Genomic DNA, 17,790 nt, shown 5'->3' with positions numbered 1-17,790 from the left:
AGACTCTCGAGCACAAGTTCAACAACGTAAATAAAACACGCCTAAGACGAAGGAGGGCCAATCAGCGGATCATGCGCCATCCATGTTGGGAAAAAGTATTTCTCGTCGTATCCTTCAACCGTGTAGACACCTTCATAAGGAGATCTCGATGCTCCACACGCTGTAGAGGCGACCATAAACGGAGTGTAGTTGTGCATCGGTATATTTCTCCTATAAATGTTGAAACACTACCCTCTCAACCAGGCCATCTGAAAGGGGCAAAACAATCTGGTTCACACGTTTGGCGATGCACAGTAACTTTCTCCTCCCACTTTCCACCACAGCCGTTGGATGCAGTGGTTTCTTTTTCCACCCGTTGCTGCTTGTTGGTTGCCAATGACGTACGGGCCCAATTTTGTGCGGGGCCGGCTGCTAGAGGCAGCGGCGGACGCTCGTCCGCGTCGCTCTCTTCAGGTGTGGTTGCGTGAATGGTGAAAACCCTAGACCACCACACGATTGATTCCCAGTCCTCCTCCCGTCCCCCAATCCCTGCTTCTCTTCCTCTCATCCAATCCGCTGCCTTCCTCCTTCTCGCGCGGCGGCGCGTATGGAGGAACGGGCCGGAGAAGGAGCGGCCAGCCCGAGTGATGGAGGTGCCTGCAGGGGTCACCATGGCTTGGGCGGCCGATTCGGGTGGTCGCATCGGTGGCGGCGGGTGGAGGCGAGGCGGGAGCGGCCGGAGACGGGATCGTGCGGGGCGGATCCACGGCGGCGGCGACTGGAGGCGCCGGGCGCGGCCGGAGACGGGCCGACGCGGGGTGGATCCGCTCCGCCGATGACCGGAGGCGACGGGCTCACGCGGGATCCGCAACGGTGGCGACTGGAGGCGTCGGGCGCGGCCGAAGACGGGCGTCGGGCATAGATGTTTGAGCAGGGCCGCGTCCTGGTGGTGGGCATCGATGTTGAGCAGGGCCGCGTCCTGGTGGCCTGGTGAGTATCGATGTGGAGGAAGTTGTTACTCTATATTTGCATAAGGCGGATGTGGAGGCCACCTGCCACAAGCCTCGAGACACAACAATTTGGCTGGGCTCTCTCCCCTGAGCCATGGTCGGCAACCCAAGTTTGTTCTTCAGATCATCAAAATATTGGTTGGGAGTGACTGTCTCTTATCCGGTTCATAATATTCTAGCTGTCACAGTCGTCTTAATGACCCCCAAATTTCTTCAATTATATCTCTTCTTTGTGTGGAGATCATGTGATATTATAAAATGATTCATGAAATATCTTGCTTCACTGATGGAGTAACATATCAGAAGGAATGTTAATATCTTATTTGATTTGTTTATACCATGGAAAAAAATAGCGCGCTATTCCAACGCTAATAGCACGCTATAGCATATCTGGAGAGCCGACGCTACGGTATTTCGGCGCTATAGCTCGCTATTCGCGTTAATAGCACGCTATAGCATGCTAATAGCGTATTTTTAGACCCACGCTATTTTGTTATAGCGCGCTATTTTTTTCCTTGGTTTATACAGATCTTCGGACAAAGTGGGGAGAGAGAGTAGCAGATTGGGGAAGCTTTGGACCATTGGTTTCAGGTGTCGGATTTTTCTTCTCAATCATCTGCTGGTATCATTTTGGTTGTTTGTTCACAACAGATACTCCAATAACTAAAATTTTCTGAACTATTTACACGGTATGTCCTATACATTATATACTCAGAAACTCAGAAGCTATTCAAGTTATTTTCCAGTTAAGTTTACGTGTCATTATAATGGGTTGAGATGACCTCCATGATTTCTTAGTACCTCAATACCAGACTGGGAAATAGAAAGCAGTGACTAAATTGTGAAAATGCACAAGGAAACCTATTTAGATGATGCCCTGAAATGATATTTTTTTATCTCTAATATTTTCATTGCAAAGTTTATTTAGAATTTCCCATTAAAGTGATCACCTCTTACTCTATTCGCCAGTATATGTCCACCGCACAGGATTTTGGAATCGATTGGAGCTTGAGGCTTATAAAGCTTTCTAAGAGTATAAAAAATAGATACTATCTCCGGTCTTAAAAAATTGACGCACCCACTGGCTAAGTACATGGATGTGCATGCCTCCCTCCGCGTCGATTAAATCCGATTGAGGGAGTACAATAATTCGAAACATGTTTACTACACTTGTGTCTTGAACAAATATTGATCAATACATGCTAATACTTTTGCACTCTGCATTTCCGCAGCAAGGCACGGGTAATGATTGTTGCGTTCTATAAACGGTGACTGCTGGTTGATGTCAAATTAACTCATGCAATGGTCTAATCTACCAGGTAATTATTATCACCGCCTAATGCTGATTTCCTTTGACACCGAAATGATATTGTACTTCGGACCATTGGTTTGTAAGATGATACTTGTTCTTTTGAGACATGGCCGTAAGAGTTATTGGTACTCCAATTAAAAAACTTGAGATTAAATACAACAATAAAATTTGAACTATCAATTGATTCACACGAGATATCCATATAATTTCAAGATTTTATTTCATGTTAGTCTGCTGTTCATGTATTTTACGTTGCAGATCCATGAGTTTTCGTGGTCTCTTGTCTCGTTTATTCTATTTCTTGGGTGGTTTTGGATATTTTGCACTCAATGGGATAAATTGTGTATGTTGATCGTCGTGCCCATCCATCTTCCTCGCTGCGAAGCTGTCTACTTGCTCGCCTGGTCGTAGCCATCGAGTTAGGTGAGATTAGGCACAAAAAAACAATCGCCTCTGAAATCAAGACTGTGATCTTGATCCAAGGTGAGATTAGAAAAAAAAACAGTTTCATTGAGCCTGACAAAATATGGATACAGTTAGAGGTGATATAGGAGGTAACATTAATTCTAGAGACACCAGTCAGTGGCCATTTTTCATTTTCCTTTATGTTAAGATTAATTGAAGGAAAGTACTTTCATTGATACAGCATTAGTACCATATTTCTTTTTATCATCAAGCATCAAAGAGTTTTATATGTTTTTAGGGATAGAAACCATTAATTCTAGAGACACCAGTCAGTGGCCATTTTTTATTTTCCTTTATGTTAAGATGAATTGAAGGAAAGTACTTTCATTGATACAGCATTAGTACCATATTTCTTTTTTATCATCAAGCATCAAAGAGTTTTATATGTTTTTAGGGATAGAAACACATAAGGATATGTTGTCATCTGTTAAACTGTACTAGCATGTAGCCAAAAGTATTTTAACACTACAACCGAACATTGAATTCCGGCTTCCTTTGGTCTCCCTTCATTTGTAGGAAGCTTGAGGCATGAAAAATTTCATGAAAAAACCTGAGCATACCTACTCAAGTTCTATGGCATGGATCTGAATTTAACAGGTACTATATTTTGCCATCAGAGGCTCATGAATAGTGTAGTTAGCATGGCAGGTACTACTCAAAAGACCACTGTTTCTCGAACTTAACTTGCGTGTTACTGTGTTTAATCTTTCTTGGGATAGCTTGTGACAAGTTTCTGTCCTTTAAATATAGATGAAGCACGTGCATCAAATAAGTCAATTGGAGTATAAATGAACTACTGAGATTCATCACTGATCGCTAAATTCAATTCTGAATTTTATAGTAGTTGTTTTTCCATGTGAGAGAGATATCATATTGGTAGCATCCTGAAACCTCCTCAAAACAGAATTTCTTGCTTTCATTTTGTAATTTTGTAGGACAATGATAATATATATGAACCTAATTCTGAACAAGCTACTGAACTGCAGGAAAGTTGCTCCCTTCTGTATGCGGCTGCTCAAAGGTATAAGCAGCCAGAGAGAACATCTAGAGCGCTTTCAATGTCGAAACACTATCCTCTCAACCAGGCCATCTGAAAGGGGCAAAACAATCTGGTTCACACGTTTGGCGATGCACAGTAACTTTCTCCTCCCACTTTCCACCACAGCCGTTGGATGCAGTGGTTTCTTTTTCCACCCGTTGATGCTTGTTGGTTGCCAATGACGTCTGGGCCCAATTTTGTGCGGGGCCGGCTGCTAGAGGCAGCGGCGGACGCTCGTCCGCGTCGCTCTCTTCAGGTGTGGTTGCGTGAATGGTGAAAACCCTGGACCACCACACGATTGATTCCCAGTCCTCCTCCCGTCCCCCAATCCCTGCTTCTCTTCCTCTCATCCAATCCGCTGCCTTCCTCCTTCTCGCGCGGCGGCGCGTATGGAGGAACGGGTCGGAGAAGGAGCGGCCAGCCCGAGCGATGGAGGTGCCTGCAGGGGGTCACCATGGCTTGGGCGGCCGATTCGGGTGGTCACATCGGTGGTGGCGGGTGGAGGCGAGGCGGGAGCGGCCGGAGACGGGATCGTGCGGGGCGGATCCACAGCGGCGGCGACTGGAGGCGCCGGGCGCGGCCGGAGACGGGCCGACGCGGGGTGGATCCGCTCCGCCGATGACCGGAGGCGACGGGCTCACGCGGGATCCGCAACGGTGGCGACTGGAGGCGTCGAGCGCGGCCGAAGACGGGCGTCGGGCGTCGGGCATAGATGTTTGAGCAGGGCCGCGTCCTGGTGGTGGGCATCGATGTTGAGCAGGGCCGCGTCCTGGTGGTGGCCTGGTGAGTATCGATGTGGAGGAAGTTGTTACTATATATTTGCATAAGGCGGATGTGGAGGCCACCTGCCACAAGCCTCGAGACACAACAGTTTGGCTGGGCTCTCTCCCCTGAGCCATGGTCGGCAACCCAAGTTTGTTCTTCAGATCATCAAAATATTGGTTGGGAGTGACTGTCTCTTATCCGGTTCATAATATTCTAGCTGTCACAGTCGTCTTAATGACCCCCAAATTTCTTCAATTATATCTCTTCTTTGTGTGGAGATCATGTGATATTATAAAATGATTCATGAAATATCTTGCTTCACTGATGGAGTAACATATCAGAAGGAATGTTAATATCTTATTTGATTTGTTTATACAGATCTTCGGACAAAGTGGGGAGAGAGAGTAGCAGATTGGGGAAGCTTTGGACCATTGGTTTCAGGTGTCGGATTTTTCTTCTCAATCATCTGCTGGTATCATTTTGGTTGTTTGTTCACAACAGATACTCCAATAACTAAAATTTTCTGAACTATTTACACGGTATGTCCTATACATTATATACTCAGAAACTCAGAAGCTATTCAAGTTATTTTCCAGTTAAGTTTACGTGTCATTATAATGGGTTGAGATGACCTCCATGATTTCTTAGTACCTCAATACCAGACTGGGAAATAGAAAGCAGTGACTAAATTGTGAAAATGCACAAGGAAACCTATTTAGATGATGCCCTGAAATGATATTTTTTTATCTCTAATATTTTCATTGCAAAGTTTATTTAGAATTTCCCATTAAAGTGATCACCTCTTACTCTATTCGCCAGTATCTGTCCACCGCACAGGATTTTGGAATCGATTGGAGCTTGAGGCTTATAAAGCTTTCTAAGAGTATAAAAAATAGCTACTATCTCCGGTCTTAAAAAATTGACGCACCCACTGGCTAAGTACATGGATGTGCATGCCTCCCTCCGCGTCGATTAAATCCGACTGAGGGAGTACAATAATTCGAAACATGTTTACTACACTTGTGTCTTGAACAAATATTGATCAATACATGCTAATACTTTTGCACTCTGCATTTCCGCAGCAAGGCACGGGTAATGATTGTTGCGTTCTATAAACGGTGACTGCTGGTTGATGTCAAATTAACTCATGCAATGGTCTAATCTACCAGGTAATTATTATCACCGCCTAATGCTGATTTCCTTTGATACCGAAATGATATTGTACTTCGGACCATTGGTTTGTAAGATGATACTTGTTCTTTTGAGACATGGCCGTAAGAGTTATTGGTACTCCAATTAAAAAACTTGAGATTAGATACACCAATAAAATTTGAACTATCAATTGATTCACACAGATATCCATATAATTTCAAGATTTTATTTCATGTTAGTCTGCTGGTCATGTATTTTACGTTGCAGATCCATGAGTTTTCGTGGTCTCTTGTCTGTTTATTCTATTTCTTGGGTGGTTTTGGATATTTTGCACTCAATGGGATAAATTGTGTATGTTGATCGTCGTGCCCATCCATCTGCCTCGCTGCGAAGCTGTCTACTTGCTCGCCTGGTCGTAGCCATCGAGTTAGGTGAGATTAGGCACAAAAAAAAAAACAATCGCCTCTGAAATCAAGACTGTGATCTTGATCCAAGGTGAGATTAGAAAAAAAAACAGTTTCATTGAGCCTGACAAAATATAGATACAGTTAGAGGTGATATAGGAGGTAACATTAATTCTAGAGACACCAGTCAGTGGCCATTTTTCATTTTCCTTTATGTTAAGATGAATTGAAGGAAAGTACTTTCATTGATACAGCATTAGTACCATATTTCTTTTTTATCATCAAGCATCAAAGAGTTTTATATGTTTTTAGGGATAGAAACCATTAATTCTAGAGACACCAGTCAGTGGCCATTTTTTATTTTCCTTTATGTTAAGATGAATTGAAGGAAAGTACTTTCATTGATACAGCATTAGTACCATATTTCTTTTTTATCATCAAGCATCAAAGAGTTTTATATGTTTTTAGGGATAGAAACACATAAGGATATGTTGTCATCTGTTAAACTGTACTAGCATGTAGCCAAAAGTATTTAACACTACAACCGAACATTGAATTCCGGCTTCCTTTGGTCTCCCTTCATTTGTAGGAAGCTTGAGGCATGAAAAATTTCATGAAAAAACCTGAGCATACCTACTCAAGTTCTATGGCATGGATCTGAATTTAACAGGTACTATATTTTGCCATCAGAGGCTCGTGAATAGTGTAGTTAGCATGGCAGGTACTACTCAAAAGACCACTGTTTCTCGAACTTAACTTGCGTGTTACTGTGTTTAATCTTTCTTGGGATAGCTTGTGACAAGTTTCTGTCCTTTAAATATAGATGAAGCACGTGCATCAAATAAGTCAATTGGAGTATAAATGAACTACGAGATTCATCACTGATCGCTAAATTCAATTCTGAATTTTATAGTAGTTGTTTTTCCATGTGAGAGAGATATCATATTGGTAGCATCCTGAAACCTCCTCAAAACAGAATTTCTTGCTTTCATTTTGTAATTTTGTAGGACAATGATAATATATATGAACCTAATTCTGAACAAGCTACTGAACTGCGGGAAAGTTGCTCCCTTACAGTATGCGGCTGCTCAAAGGTATAAGCAGCCAGAGAGAACATCTAGAGCGCTTTCAATGTCGAGATCAAGTGAAGTTGCGCTGGGCTCGGCAGTGCTTGACTTTCCCAAGCATGAAGCTTTTGGGAGCACTGTGTTGTCAGGTCATCTTGGGTGCCAGGCTGGCATCATATCACTTCTACCAGTTGTGTTGTTGTTACAACTACTACACCTTCATTGCTTCTTGGATGGTAATTTGCATCGCTGTATATATTTCTACTTTTATGACGATTATATGGTTCCAAACTTGTATGGTTTCAGCGTGCAATCCTCAGCCTTTTTTAGGTAACTATGTATGGAGATCAAATCACAATAGTTCCTAGATGTATCCAAATAAGTGCTCAAATGATAGAAACCACACCGAAGTGAATCCTGCAAACTTCGTGATTTTTTAGGTCTGATGGTCTTTCAGTATACATGTTTATGTGAAAATCATGAAGGTACATATGATTAAGTTATTGTTTTTGAACTAATTTAACACCAAGGATGAGAGAAGCACTGGTGGAAAAACAGGCTTCCGGGAAGCCCCATAAGTCGCGAAGGTAAAGGAACCGCGACTAATGGGGTCTTTAGTCGCGGTTCGTGTGGCGAACCGCGACCAAAGGCTCCGGGCCCGGGCGCACGGTGGCCAGCGGGTGCACGTGGGGGGCTTTATTCGCGGTTGGCCAGCCCAACCGCGACTAAAGGTGCCCGAAGGCCTTTAGTCGCGGTTGGCCAGGCCAACCGGGACTAAAGCCCCTCTATATATACCCATCCAGCAGCCAACACTTAGCCATTTGGAGCCATTCTCTTCACAAGTGAGTGTTAGGTTTGCTTTTGGTTCCTCTTATGCACATAAGGTGTTTGATGAAATGCCCCAAGAGCATGAAACAAACATGATATGAAGTGTTGGAGTCACACTTGAGCTTTCTCATTTAATTTTTCCTCCTCGATCGCGGTTAGCAACTTGAACCTTTGATATGTGTCATTGATAAAATATGCATGTGTGTGTAGTTCATTAATTGTTTAATTTATATTGTTTGTAGCTAGTTAGTTTAACAAATGCATGATGGTTAATTATATATTTTATATTATAATAATGCGGATGAATCGGCAATGGATGTACGGTAACCGACTCTCCGGCGAGTTCGGTACGGGTTTGAAAGATTTCCTCGTAGTGGCTAATGCGAACAAGCGGGGGGTTTTGTTATCTGTCCATGTGTTAAGTGTAAGAATCGGAAGGGTTACTCTTCCTCAAGAGATGTTCACATGCACCTGCTCGGCACGGTTTCATGCCAAGCTATAATTGTTGGACCAAGCATGGAGAAAGAGGGGTTATAATGGAAGAAGATGAAGAAGGGGATGATTTCAATGATGAAAGCTATCTTTCTCATTTCGGTGATACTTTCATGGAGGATGCTTGAAGGTGAAGGGGAAGGTGAAGAAGAGGCACGTGATGATCCCGTTGATGATCTTGGTCGGACCATTGCTGATGCACGGAGACGACTGCGAAACTGAAAAGAGAGGGAGAATTTGGATCGCATGTTAGAGGATCACGGGAAGGCGCTGTACCCCGGATGCGATGATGGTGCTGAAAAAGCTGGGCTGCACTGCTTGGATTCTGCTGAGATGGAAGGCACGGGCAGGTGTAGCTGACTCGGCATTTGAAAACTTGCTGAAAATGTTGAAGAATATGTTTCCAAAGAATAACGAGCTGCCCGCCACTACGTACGAAGCAAAGAAGGTTGTCCGCCCTCTAGGTTTAGAGGTTACGAAGATACATGCATGCATCAACGATTGCATCCTCTACCGCGGTGAATACGAGAATTTGAATGAATGCCCGGTATGCACTTGCATTGCGTTATAAGATCGAGGCGATGACCACTGGTGACGATGTTGAGGGCCAGAAACCCGGGAAGAGGGTTCCCGCCAAGGTGATGTGGTATGCTCCTATAATACCACGGTTGAAACGTACTGTTCGGGAACAAAGAGCATGCCAAGTTGTTGCGATGGCACAAAGAGGACCGTAAGTCGGACGGGGAGTTGAGACACCCCGCAGATGGAACGCAATGGAGAAAGATCGACGAGAGAGTTCAAAGATTTTGCAGTTGACGCAAGGAACATAAGATTTGGTCTAAGTACGGATGGCATGAATCCTTTTGGCGAGCGAGCTCCAGCCATAGCACCTGGCCCGTGACTCTATGCATCTACAACCTTCCTCCTTGGTTGTGCATGAAGCGGAAGTTCATTATGATGCCGGTGCTCATCCAAGGTCCGAAGCAACCCGGCAACGACATCGATGTGTACCTAAGGCCATTAGTTGATGAGCTTTTACAGCTGTGGGGCAGACCTGGTGTCCGTGTGTGGGATGAGCACAAAGAAGAGGAATTTGACCTACGAGCGTTGCTTTTCGTAACCATCAACGATTGGCCTGCTCTTAGTAACCTTTCGGGACTGTCAAATAAGGGATACAATGCATGCACGCATCGCTTACATGAGGCCGAAAGTGTACATTTGCCAAATTGTAAGAAGAACGTGTACCTTGGGCATCGTCGATTTCTTCCGAAAGGTCATCCGAGTAAGAAAGAAAGGCAAGCATTACAACGGCAAGGCAGATCACCGGCCGAAGCACTGCGGAACACACTCGGTGCTGAGGTATTTGATATGGTCAAGGGTTTGAAAGTCATCTTTGGAAAGGGTCCTGGCGGACAATCGGTTCCGAAGGGAGGCTGACGGGCACGTAGCCATGTGGAAGAAGAAATCTATATTACGGGAGCTAGAATATTGGAAAGTCCTAGAAGTCCGCTCCGCAATCGACGTGATGCACGTTACGAAGAATATTTGCGTGAACATCCTAAGCTTCTTGGGCGTGTATGGGAAGTCAAATGATACAAAGGAAGCACGGCGGGACCGGCAAAGTTTGAAAGACCACGATGACCTGCATCCGGAACGGTTTCAAGGTCGTGCCGGCTACGCTCGACCAAAGAAGAGAAGGTCATCTTTTTTGAATGCACGAGCGGTATGAAGGTCCCGTCGGGATTCTCGTCCAATATAAAGGGAATAATAAACATGGCGGAGAAAAAGTTCCAAAACCTGAAGTCTCACGAGCGCCACGTGATTATGACGCAATTGCTTCCGATTGCTTTGAGGGGGCTCTCGCAGGAAAATGTTCGAGTAGCCATTGTGAAGCTATGTGCATTCCTCAATGCAATCTCTCGGAAGGTAATCAATCCAGAAGTTCTACCACGGTTACTGAACGATGTGATCCAATGTCTTGTCGGTTTCGAGTTGGTGTTCCCGCCATCCTTCTTCAATATTATGACGCACCTCCTGGTTCACCTAGTCGATGAGATTTCCATTCTCGGTCACTGTATTTCTACACAATATGTTCCCCTTCGAGAGGTTCATGGGAGTATTAAAGAAATATGTTCGTAACCGTGCTAGGCCGGAAGGAAGCATCGCCAAGGGCTATGGAAATGAGGAGGTAATTGAGTTTTGTGTTGACTTTGTTCACGACCTTAAGCCGATTGGTCTTCCTCAATCGCGGCACGAGGGGAGACTAAGTGGAAAAGGCACGATCGGAAGGAAATCAATGATATGTATGGACGGCCATTCTACGGCTGAAGCACACCACACGGTTCGACCAATTCCAGCTTGGTTGCTCCGTACTTTGAGAAACACAAGAATATTTTACGCTCGGACAACCACTGGGAAGCCTGAATCCTGGATTAGGAAGGCCCACATGGAGACTTTCGGCGGTTGGTTGAGAAAACATTTAATGAGTGACAATAAGGTTGTAGATCAGTTGTACATGTTGGCCAAGACACCATCTTCGACTATAACGACTTTCCAAGGGTACGAGATAAATGGGAATACATTTTACACGATCGCCCAAGATAAAAAGAGCACCAACCAAAACGGTGGTGTCCGCTTTGATGCGGCAACCGAGAATGGGCAAAAGGTCACATATTATGGTTACATAGAGGAGATATGGGAACTTGACTATGGACCCTCCTTTAGGGTCCCTTTGTTCCGGTGCAAATGGTTCAAGCTAACGAGGAGGTGGGGTAAAGGTGGACCAGCAATACGGAATGACAATGGTGGATTTCAACAATCTTGGTTACCTTGACGAACCATTCGTCCTAGCGAAAGATGTCGCTCGGGTTTTCTATGTGAAGGACATGAGTAGCAAACCGAGGAAACGGAAAGATAAGAAAACGATCGGTACATCATGCGATGATCCAAAGCGCCACATTGTTCTTTCGGGGAAAAGAAACATCGTGGGAGTGGAGGACAAGACGGACATGTCGAGAAGATTATAATATGTTTGCTGAAATTCCGCCCTTCAAAGTGAACACCGACCCAAGCATTAAGTTAAATGATGAGGATGCTCCATGGATACGGCACAATCGTAAGCAAGCGGGGACACAAGGGAAGAAATGATGTGTAATAATTTATTATTGTACCAAACTTTGTTGAATGAATCATGTGAATTATATTACCCGTGATGTGTTTGGTGTCCATTTTCGAATGATTCAATTGACTCGAGATAGCACTATGATACATGAAATTTGGAGTGACTAAGTCATACTCCTGCATACATGAAATTTGGAGTGACTAAGTCATACTCCTGCATATAGGAAATTTGGAGTGACTAAGTCATACTCCTGCATACATGAAATTTGGAGTGATTTAGTCATACTCCTGCCTAGGCGTATAATATGCATACTCGTAGTCTTCATAGCCGCCGCCGTTGTGCTGGTAGTCGTCGCCTTCTAAGTTGCCGGCGTCGTCGTCGCTGCTTGTCGTCGGCTGTCGTCGGGCGGCGCTCGTGGCTCGAGCGAGGGTAGCGCAGGCGGGGGATATCGCCGGCCGTGATGTAGTCCATGACGCTCTGCGGAGTCCGGCCGTACCACCATAGCCGACGGCCGGCCTCGTGGAAGTTTCCGGGAGGCGGACCGTCCTCCTCATACACAGCGAGCGCCCTCTCACGCCGATTGATGAAGAAGGCGTCCCAAGTATGCTGGTTATCGAGATGCCGGCGGGGATTCATCCGCTGCTCCGGCGTGAGGTCGAGGTAGTAGTGGTTCGTGATGGCCGCCGGCGCGCGGTACCCGAGGGACGGGAGGGACCGGCACGCCGCCGGCGCTTAGGCTCCGGCCGGCGGGGACGCGGTAGCCCGGTGGGCAAGGGTAGTTCGAGGCGCAAAGCTCCTCCACTCGCTGGTAGGTTAGAGTGGGTGCGGTGGAAGCCATGAGAGAGTGATGAGAGATTGTAGAGATGTGATAATGCTGGCCAAGCCGGGCTACCTATATGTAGTGACAAATGGCGGGAAAAATGGGAGCGGGAAGACGAGGAGGCGGGAAGAAAGAGGCGGGGAGAAAGTGGCGGGAAGAAATTGGCGGGAAAAAATTGGCGGGAAGAAAGAGGCCGAAAGAAATTGGCGGGAAACAATTGGCGGGAAGAAAGAGGCGGGAAGACGGGGAAGAAATGGCGGGAAGACGAGGAGGGAAGAGGGGGTCGGCGGAAAGAGGCGGGAAGAGGGGGCCAACGAACTTTTGAATTGAATTAGTTTTATTTTTATGAATTTTTGATAATTTGTATTTTTAAAATTTTGAATTGAATTAGTTTTCTTTTTATGAATTTTTTGATATATTATATGTATTTTAAACATTTTGAAATGAATTAGTTTTATTTTTCTGATTTTTTGATATATTATTTGTATTTTTTGAGATTTTGAAATGAATTAGTTTTATTTTTCTGAATTTTTTGATATATTATTTGTATTTTTGAGATTTTGAAATGAATTAGTTTTATTTTTCTGAATTTTTTGATATATTATTTGTATTTTTTGAGATTTTGAAATGAATTAGTTTTATTTTTCTGAATTTTTTGATATATTATTTGTATTTTTGAGATTTTGAAATGAATTAGTTTTATTTTTCTGAATTTTTTGATATATTATTTGTATTTTTGAGATTTTGAAATGAATTAGTTTTATTTTTCTGAATTTTTTGATATATTATTTGTATTTTTGAGATTTTGAAATGAATTAGTTTTATTTTTCTGAATTTTTTGATATATTATTTGTATTTTTTGAGATTTTGAAATGAATTAGTTTTATTTTTCTGAATTTTTTGATATATTATTTGTATTTACGAGATTTTGAAATGAATTAGTTTTATTTTTCTGAATTTTTTGATATATTATTTGTATTTTTGAAATTTTGAAATGAATTAGTTTTATTTTTCTGATTTTTTTGATATATTATTTGTATTTTTGAAATTTTGAAATGAAAAGTATTTTGAAAAAAGGCCTTTAGTCGCGGTTGGCACTGGCCAACCGCGACTAAGGTCTCTCGCGAGAACCGCAAATTGGAGCGAAAAAAATCCTTTAGTCGCGGTTGGGGTCACCAACCGCGACTAAAGGTACCCTTTAGTCGCGGTTGGGCTCCCCAACCGCGACTAAGGTTGGAGCTATAAATGCCCGCGCGGGCGGCGCCCGCGCTACTTCTTCTTCTCCGCGCGCCCATCGTCTTCTCCGCGAGTGCTGCCCGGCCGAGACGGCTGTCGCCGCCCCGCCTCCCGACCGCCGTCGCCGCCTCCGCCCGCGCCTCGACGACCTCGCCGCGGCCCTCGCCTGCCGCGCCCTTGCCGAACGGAGTCTCCGCCGCCGCCAAGGTAGCGGCCGGCGCGCCCTCGATCGCCTGCCGCGCGCGCGCGCGCCGGCGCGCGAAGACCCCGCCGCGCGCCCTAGCCTCGCACCGCCGCGCGTCGCCGTCCTAGCCTCGCCCGCCGCCGCCGTCGCCTCGCTCTGCCGCGCCGTCGCGCGCGCCCGCTGGCCGGCCGGTTACGAGAGAGAAAGAGAGGAGGGGAGAGAAAGAGAGAGAAGATATGAGCAGCCGGCCTTTTTTTGTTTTTTGTTTTTTGTTTTTTAGTAAACGAGATCTTAACTAATAACAAAACAAAAACAAATATAAAAATAACTAAAATTTGATTTTAAAAAACTAAAAATTGACTTAAAAAGTTTGTCTAAAAAAAACGAAAATTTGACTTAAAAAAAGTAAAATTTGACTTAAAAAAACTTGCGCGCTCGCCCGTGTGTATACGGAGGGCGCCGCGCGACCCTCTCGCGCGCTAGAGAGAAAGAGAGAGAAAGGAGGGACCGCCACCGCCACCGCCATTTCGCCACCGCCCTTTCGACACCGACCCCGCGTGTATACGGAGGGCGACGAGACGCCTTCGCCGCCCCCTCCGTATACGCGCGGGGTTTTTTTGTTTTTTACGAGAGAGAGAAGGATCGGCACCGCCACCACCACCGCCACCACCACCACCACCGCCACCGCCACAAAATTTAGACTTAATGATCAAAATTTTAACTTAACAAAATTTTATTTGGGATCGAGAGGGGGCGGCGAGGGTTATGTGTCCTCGGCACCGCCACCGCCCTCTCGGTCACCGCCACACCGGTCTCTCGGTCACGCGGTCACCTGCGTCCCCCTTTCGCCACCGCCACCGGTCTCTCGGTCACGCGGTCACTGCGTCCCCCCTTTCGCCACCACCACCGTTCTCTCGGTCACGCGGTCACTGCATGCGAGGCGAGGTCGATCGTCCGCATATACACATCTAATACACGCGTCCCCCCTCTCGCCTCCCTCGTCGCCCTCTCTCTTTATATGTAGAAGAGATGTGATAATCGTTGGCATATACACAATTAATTTGTTTTGACTACATGTTTTCGGGACCGACATATGGCGGACGATAGAGGTGACCCGATTACGGACAACTATGATCCGGACGGCGAAGAACATATCTTCGGCATCATAAAAGGCGATGTTATATATGTGCAGACCGGAGAAGAAGAAGATGATATCTCTTCTTATCGAACCTTGAGGGTGAAGATGAAGGGCGCCGTCGGCAAGATGATGCCGAAGAAACGTCGATAAACGACGATCTTCGGTTGGAAGTAGCAACCACCTCCGGCGCCGAGGTATATATATATACATATTGAGCGTACGGTGATACAACTAACTGATTTGAATAAATTAATGTGTGTGTACTAACGCGCGCGACTCTCTTTCTTATTTTAGCCCTCGGCCGGATCGTCGAAAAAATCGAGTACGTCGTCGTCAAAGCGTGGCGCAACCAAGACGATGAAAGCGGGAGAAACATGCACCATCGATGTTGTCGACGAAGAAACCGGCGAGCCGGCTGGAGCCCGGCAAGAACGCCACCAAGTTTGTCGGCCAATGCGGAGCCGTTGTTAGAGACAACGTCTCGATCACCGCCGGAGTGGAATGAGCCAAAGAAGGCACGTGTTGGTTTCACTTTTGTCGAACGAGAGAGAAAAAAAGATTGCTTCAACAAGCTTATGGAACATTTCGTTCTACCTCCGGAATACCGCAAATACGATGAGGAGGGTAACAAGATTGCGGAAAACAAGAAGAGGCGCAAGCTAGTCAAACGATTCGCTCTTTCTAGGATGGCCAACGCATTCCGGAAATACAAGCAAAATCTAGCCCATGACTTTGTCAACCAGGGCAAGACTCCGGATTTCAAAGGACAATATGAGAAGCTGCAACATGATTGGCCAGAATTTGTGAAGCAAAAGAAATCGGAGCGAGTTCCTTGAACTATCGAAAAAAAATAAGGAAAATGCGGCCAAGAAGGAGTACAATCATAAAATGGGGCCGGGAGGGTATCGCTTTTGGCAGCCTAAGTGGGAGAAGATGGAGAACGAGGCGAGGGCGCGAGGAATCCGTCCAGGTACGGAGGGATGGGACCCAAGGGCCAAAAGCTGGTGGTACGGGCATGGGGGATCGGCTGAACCCGGAGACGAGGGGAGTGTGTTTATCGGGGCAAAATAATTACACCCACCCAAAAGCTTATTGAGGCAATGAGGGATGCTCAAGAGGGGAGGATCAGGTTCAACGGAGAGAACGACGCCACGACAAAAGCCCTCGGGAATCCTGAACACGGAGGACGTGTACGAGGCATGCCCGGGGACATTTCGTGGAAACTAGGGTTCCCCCGAGAAAGATGACCCGTACGGTTACGGAAGCCGTAAGAGAAAGATGGATCGGGATGCGGATGTTGTGGCGAAGTTGGTAACGGAAATGGATGTGATGAAGAAAACCGTGAGTGTACTAGTCGCCGAAAGAGATGCAGCTCGGGCGCGGCATGAAGATCATCCAATGGATCTCGGAAGCCGGCGGCGGAGAAGAAGCGGCGTGGCTTCCACGGAGGCCTCACCGGCTGGTGCACCGACGATAGAAATTACTGCACCGGAGCCTCGGCTGGTGGTCGAAGTTACTGCACGGAGCCTCCTCGCTACCCCGTGGACGATATAAAGGAGATGAAAGCATGTCATACGTATTATCCTATCGGGAACATGTCCATGAAGGTAGCCATCGGCGGTGCTTTACCACACGGAGCACTCCACCACAACAACCCCATTCAAGATGGCTATGCTCGTGTCACGGTGGAGGAGATAGTCCAAGGGTTTGAGGACCTGGACATTGACATTGCTACACCTGAAGGGGTGAAAAGACTTGGAGATGTCAAGCGCCGGTTCATTCTATGGCGGAAGAAATTTATCAAGTTTCCGGGCGAGGCGCCAACAAGTCCACCCCCGTACGGTGGTGGTGGTGGCGGTGGCGGTGACGGTGGCGGTGGCGGTGGCGGTGACGGTGGCGGTGGCGGTGACGGTGGCGGTGGTGCTTCACCTAATACACCTCATTCACGTCAGCAGACGCCGCCCCCCAGTCCTCGTCCGGCGGGTGATCAGACACCGGTACCGCCCCCCAATCCACCTCCGGCGAAGAAGCAGAAGCAGTCCTGGGTTATTAACCCGGACCCTTACGTACCTAAGAAAACAAAGGTACCGGAGGTATCACTGAAGCCTCTCCCCACGAGGCCTTGGGAAAGTAGTGCCGAGGAAGTCGAGGCGGGCGCGGCCTGCTGATTTAGAGAAATGGAAGGCGAGCGTCAAGAAGAAAATAGAGGGCGAGCCCAAGCCGGTATATTCGACAAGGAAAAGCGAGTGGGCTAAGTCATTTTTGAACACACCGTCCCAAGCGCGAAGAATCGCTCGACGACTATTTACGTGAACTTCGTAGGCAAGCGATCGCGTTCAAGAGGAACAAAGAGTCTGCGGAGAAGAAAGCCTTGGAGGACAAGGCCGAGACAAAATTAGAAAGGGGAAAGAAGTTGCCCAGCTCGGGGAACAAAGTAAACAATCGATCGCCCCGCTCATAGTGCAAGCCGCCGGTCGGGAGGCCCCCGATATCATAGCAGCTGCGGCAGCTATGTGGATTGACTGTAGAAAGTGCCGAGAAAACAAGCGGCCGACTTAGGTATCACTCTTCGTGCGGTGTTAGGCCTTGATGAGGCGCCAATGAAGGACGTAGTATTTACATATGTGAAGAATGGCCCTCTCATCGAGCCTGCGCGAGGAAGAGGATCTACCTCGACAAATGAAAGGTCTCGCTAAATTGGTACAAGGCTTACATAAAACATGAAAACGCCAAAGACTATATCTATGCGGAAGTTAAATATGAGCATCACTTCAAACG

General features: G+C 46.3%; 2 long non-coding RNA genes across 3 annotated transcripts; both read left to right on the top strand.

The window, feature by feature from the left end:
* Positions 1-1,507: 1,507 nt before the first annotated feature.
* Positions 1,508-3,649, top strand: LOC124695168. Its single transcript, XR_007000538.1, has 3 exons — positions 1,508-1,580; positions 2,222-2,308; positions 3,283-3,649. It is a non-coding gene; the product is annotated as an uncharacterized LOC124695168 (long non-coding RNA).
* Positions 3,650-4,520: 871 nt separating this feature from the next.
* On the top strand, positions 4,521-6,646 carry LOC124695167. 2 transcript variants are annotated; one of them, XR_007000537.1, is made up of 4 exons: positions 4,521-4,588; positions 4,949-5,011; positions 5,653-5,739; positions 5,990-6,646. It is a non-coding gene; the product is annotated as an uncharacterized LOC124695167 (long non-coding RNA). The 2 variants fall into 2 exon arrangements; XR_007000536.1 differs by lacking the exon at positions 4,521-4,588 and having other exon boundaries at positions 4,634-5,011.
* The last annotated feature ends 11,144 nt before the right edge of the window (positions 6,647-17,790 follow it).

Source organism: Lolium rigidum, chromosome 3 (assembly GCF_022539505.1).
Source record: "Lolium rigidum isolate FL_2022 chromosome 3, APGP_CSIRO_Lrig_0.1, whole genome shotgun sequence".
NCBI classification, from domain to species: Eukaryota; Viridiplantae; Streptophyta; class Magnoliopsida; order Poales; family Poaceae; genus Lolium; species Lolium rigidum.
The sequence above is the reverse complement of the archived record's forward strand: the minus strand, read 5'-3'. Positions and strand labels throughout refer to the sequence as shown.